Raw genomic sequence first — 5,814 nt, forward strand, 5'->3', positions numbered from 1 at the left:
TGTATTTCAGTGGTGAAATACAATATAAATCTTTATATAGATTACATATTTATATAAAAATAAATCTATAAATCCATATACCACTTGTTAATTGGCCCATTATTTAATAAAGGTCACAAAAGGCTCAATGAGGCCTACGCGTCTTTGGAATCTTTATAAAGTTATAAAGCTGAGCTACGAAGGATCCCGTTATTTAATAGAGGTCGCTACGTGTTTGCGGAGGCTTTAAGCACCAGGTTATTTAACAAGAGCACTCAATTATGATATGTATTCATTTTCCAGCTTGTCAATCAATGTCAAGGGGATCCACTCTGACAATGTATGTGGAGAATCTCCAGTTAGTGGCTGAACACAGACATATCTAATTTCAGGGTACTTTAAGTACTGCTAATCTGACTTCAAACACTACACAAAAAAACAAGAAAACATGCTGCTGACTGAGGAAAATATAATTTATTTCTCTCCACATAACCAAATCAGTCAACATGGAAAATCACAAGAGACATGTCTCAGTTTTCATGCTACCGTCTACAGTGGTGTGCACAACACTGTTAGCTCAGCAAACAACAGACATTCATTAAATACTTATGTATCTAATGTATACAAATGTGTTTAGTGTTTTGCAAATCACTGTGTTTTGCAAAAAGTGTGAGGCTGACGTTATTTTTATAGTCATTCTACTGTACGTACAGAGTGCACATGTGAAGGAAATCTCGTTCCACTGGCTCGAAAACACTTTAAAAACAAAGTATAAAAATAAATAAATACAAATGCTACAGAGTGTTACAGGGACCGGGGATCGTGTCCCACGTGTCACCTTTTCTAAAGCCAGCCGTCCCGTTCATCTTTTCCTAAACCCAACTGTCCTGTTCTTCTTTTCCTGAACCCAACCGTCCCGTTCTTCTTTTCCTGAACCCAACCGTCCCGTTCTTCTTTTCCTAAAACAACCGTCCCCTTCTTCTTTTCCTAAACCCAACCGTCCCGTTCTTCTTTTCCTAAAACAACCGTCCCGTTATTCTTTTCCTAAACCCAACCGTCCCGTTCTTCTCTTCCTAAACCCAAACGTCCCGTTCTTCTTTTCCTAAAACAACCGTCCCGTTATTCTTTTCCTAAACCCAACCCTCCCGTTCTCTTCCTAAACCCAACCGTCCCGTTCTTCTTTTCCTAAAACAACCGTCCCGTTATTCTTTTCCTAAACCCAACCGTCCCGTTCTTCTCTTCCTAAACCCAACCGTCCCGTTCTTCTTTTCCTAAAACAAACCGTCCCGTTATTCTTTTCCTAAACCCAACCGTCCCGTTCTTCTCTTCCTAAACCCAACCGTCCCGTTCTTACCGCGCGTCACGGAAACGTAAGCCCACCCGAGACCATTTCCTTAACCTAACTGGAGGAGGACGCTGGGGGTCTTAATCCTCTCCTCGGGGGGAGTTGTCAGCGGCGGCTCTTGACGTCCAAACTGTGGGATTGGTGGAGGATATGGGGTGGAGGGGCTCGCCGAACATGGCGGAGCGCAGGACCTTTTTGTTGTCACTTCATTTTATTCTGGAAGAAAGAAAAATGAACAAAAAACATCCTCAGTTGAGTCAGAAATGCAGGTAAGAGACAATCATCCCTGGCATTTTTACTCTTCTTCTGTGCTGTACAAGTACAACAGGTACATTTTACTATTTGGTAAAACTTGTATGTACTATGGTTATACTGTAACTATTAGTTTTCTGTGCCTACACTGAAGAGTGACTTTGTGTCACTTTACAGTATATTTTCATTAGATTCACATGTATATAGGCAGCACCGGGCAAAAAGTATGACTTTCTTCTTTCAAATGGATTGTTCTAATTGTTCATTTTATAACTATGCTATATTATTCTCACTTCAACATGACTGCTGTAAAAACACAATCTTCTTGACACTCTTTGCATTGGTGTCATTCTCACTTTTGACCACTGGAGTGCAGTCTAAGACCACAAATGGAATTGAGATGCATTTTAAGACCTTTCAAGTCTGTTGCATTGAGAAGATCTAAAATGAAATGTAATATGACATTAACACATAATAAATACAGACAAAAATAAAACCCACATGTCACACACACAGACACACACAATTAAACAGACGGACTCACATGGACACACTCACAGAGACACACACACACAACAGACACACACCCAAAGACACACACACACACAGACCTGAACAGATGGATAGGCGTCCTCTTCATACAAAAACTCTGCAGGGGCTGAATAAAGTGCAAAGAGATCCACAAGCATTCCTGTGTTGTCTTCTGCAATTGTGTCGCATGTGTACACCTCATCTGCCGTTGTAGTTCTGTGGAAAATTACAGAAATTGCTATTATAGGGGATTCAGTGCAGACTGGCAAGTTTTCATTCAAGTATGAAATACAAGTGAACAAGGAGAAGCATGCATGACTTTAGATTCAATCCTAGCAGGCCAGTTCTTTTCCACAACAAAAATTGAATTAAATGTAAAGGATTGTTTGTTTTGGTCTTGTGGTAGCTACAGATATTTTACTTTTGACAATGCAAATCAAAATCTGTTTACCTTGCAATGCTGAGAGTGACGATGGCAGAGCACATGTTCCCCAGTGCAAGCAGGAAGCCGAGACCTGTATTCGAACCAATCACAGCACAATATGCTAACCCTATCATCCTCCAGCTCTGCCTCTTACATAGAGGACATATTAGTCAGATTCAGGAGTTCCTGAAAGTGCTCCTTCCACCGCCCTATTACCTCCTCAGTTGAGGTCAACAGCATCCCATCCATACTGTACACAGCTTGGATGGTTCGCCGCTTCCCCCTGCTGAGGTGCCGACTTAAAGCCCTCCATGTCTTCTCCAAACTTCTCCCACACCCACTGCTTTGCCTATTTCACGGCAGAGGCTGCAGTCATTCGGGCCCTTCGATACCCTGCAACTGCCTCCGGAGTCCTCTGGGATAGCATATCCCCGAAAGACTCCTTCTTCAGTCGGACGGCTTCCCTGACCACCGGTGTCCACCATGGTGTTCGTGGGTTACCGCCCCTTGAGGCACCTAAGACCCTAAGACGACAGCTCCTCGACGCAGCTTCAGCAATGGAAACTTTGAACATTGTCCACTCTGGTTCAATGCCCCCAGCCTCCACAGGGATGCACAAAAAGCTCCCCCGGAGGTGTGAGTTGAAAGTTTGTCGGACAGAGGCCTCCTCCAGATGTTCCCAATTTACCCACACTACCCGTTTGGGCTGACCAAGTGTGTCCAGAATCTTCCCCCACCCCCTGACCCAACTCACCACCAGATGGTGATTGGTTGACAGCTACGCCCCTCTCCTCACCCGAGTGTCCAAAACATACGGCCTCAGATCAGATGAAACAATTATAAAATCGATCATTGACCTTTGGCCTAGGGTGCTCTGGTACCAAGTACACTTATGAGCATCCCTATGTTCGAACATGTTGTCCGTTATAGACAATCCATGACTAGCACAGAAGTCTAACAACAAACAACCACTCGGGTTTAGATCAGGAAGGCCGTTCCTTCCAATCACGCCTCTCCATGTGTCTCTATCATTGGCCACGTGCGTGTTGAAGTCCCCCAGCATAACATACAGGACTGGAGCAACATACAGGACTCCACTCAAAGTCTCCAAGAAGGCCGAACACTCCGAACTTCTGTTTGGTGCCCCCACAACCCGCAGGCGTAGGGAGGTGACCCTCTTGTCCACCGGGGTAAACTCCAACATAGCGGCGCTCAGCCGGGGGCTTGTGAGTATCCCCACATCCGCCCGGTGCCTCACACCCTGGGCAACTCCGGAGAAGAAAAGAGTCCAACCCCTATCCAGGAGTATGGTTCCTGAACCGAGACTGTGCATAGAGTTAAGCCCCACCAGATCTAACCGGTAGCTCTCCAACTCCCGCTCCAGTTCCGGCTCCTTCACCCACAGAGAGGTGACATTCCATATCCCCAGAGCCAGCATCTGCTGTCCGGGTCTGGTCCGTCAAGGCAGCTGACCTTCACTGCCACTCATGTGACAGCGCACCCGACCCCAGCGGTTCCTCCCACAGGTTGTGGGCCCATGGGATGGAGAGATAGGTGCCACGTAGCTTTTTCGGGCTGTGCCCGACCAGGCTCTGTGGCAAACCCAGCCACCAGACGCTCGCTGACGAGCACTCCATCTGGGCCTGGCTCCAGACGGGGGCCCCGGGCTTCCTCTGGGCAGGGTCACTCTATCTCTTCCTCGGTCACTCATAGGGTTTTTGAACCATTCTTCATTTGGCCCCTCACCAGAGACAACTTTGCCTTGGGAGACCCTACCAGGAGCACAAAGCTCCAGACAACACAGCCCTCAGGTTCATAGGGACACACAAACCTCTCCACCACGATAAGGTGATGGTTCCTGGAGAGGTAGTTGATGAGATCCGTCCAGAAATCCTCAAGGCTCTGGGTGTGGAGGGGCTGTCTTGGTTGACACGCCTCTTCAACATTGCATGGAAGTCTGGGACAGTGCTAAAGGAGTGGCAGACCAGGGTGGTGGTTCCCCTTTTCAAAAAGGGGGACCAGAGGTTGTGTGCCCATTACAGGGGTATCACACTTCTCAGCCTCCCTGGTAAAGTCTACTCCAAGGTGCTGGAAAGGAGGGTTCAGCCAATAGTCGAACCTAAGATTGAAGAGGAACAATGTGGATTCCGTCTTGGTCGTGGAACACTGGACCAGATCTTCACTCTCGCAAGGATCCTGGAGGGAGCCTGGGAGTATGCCCATCCGGTCTATGTCTATTTCGTGGATTTGGAGAAGGCGTATGATCAGGTCCCCCGGGAGATACTGTGGGAGGTGCTGCGGGAGTATGGGGTGAGGGGGTCTCTTCTCGGTTTAGTAAGTCAGTAAACTTCGTTTCAGGTGAGGGTTGGCCTCCGCCAGGGCTGCGCTTTGTCACCAATGTTATTTGTAATATTTATGGACAGGACATCAAGGAGTAGTCGGGGGGGGGTTGCAGTTCGGTGGGCTGGGGATCTCATCGCTGCTCTTTGCAGATGATGTGATCCTGATGGCATCATCGTACTGTGACCTTCAGCACTCACTGGATCGGTTCACTGCTGAGTGTGAAGCGGCTGGGATGAGGATCAGCACCTCTAAATCTGAGGCCATTGGTCTCAGCAGGAAACCGATGGAGACCGAATGAGTCTTTGCCCCAAGTGAAGGAGTTCAAGTACCTTGAGGTCTTGTTCGCGAGTCAGGGGACAATGGAGCGGGAGATCGGTCGGAGAATCGGTGTAGCGGGGGCGGTATTACATGCAATTTATCGCACTGTTGTGATGAAAAGAGAGCTGAGCCAGAAGGCAAAACTCTCGATTTACCCGTCAGTTTTCGTTCCTACCCTCACCTATGGTCATGAAGGCTGGGTCATGAGCGAAAGAACGAGATCCAGGGTACAAGCGGCCGAAATGGGTTTCCTCAGGAGAGTGGCTAGTGTCTCCCTTAGAGATAGGGTGAGAAGTTCAGTCATCCGTGAGGAGCTTGGAGTAGAGCCGCTTCTCCTTTGTGTTGAAAGGAGCCAGTTGAGGTGGTTCGGGCATCTGGTAAGGATGCCCCCTGGGTGCTTCCCTAGGGAGGTGTTCTGGGCACGTCCAGCTGGGAGGAGGCCTTGGGGAAGACCCAGGACTACAGACACACACACACACATACAAAGGCAAAATGGAATTGACGTGCAATTTATACAATAAAGTGATTTGCTAATAACTGAGGAGGCATCATAATTGTATTATGATGAACACATCATTGTATTCCACTGTATTTGAAACTCTTTATTTTTTTATTAATTTCT

The sequence above is a fragment of the Perca fluviatilis genome, chromosome 8 (assembly GCF_010015445.1).
Source record: "Perca fluviatilis chromosome 8, GENO_Pfluv_1.0, whole genome shotgun sequence".
NCBI lineage: Eukaryota > Metazoa > Chordata > Actinopteri > Perciformes > Percidae > Perca > Perca fluviatilis.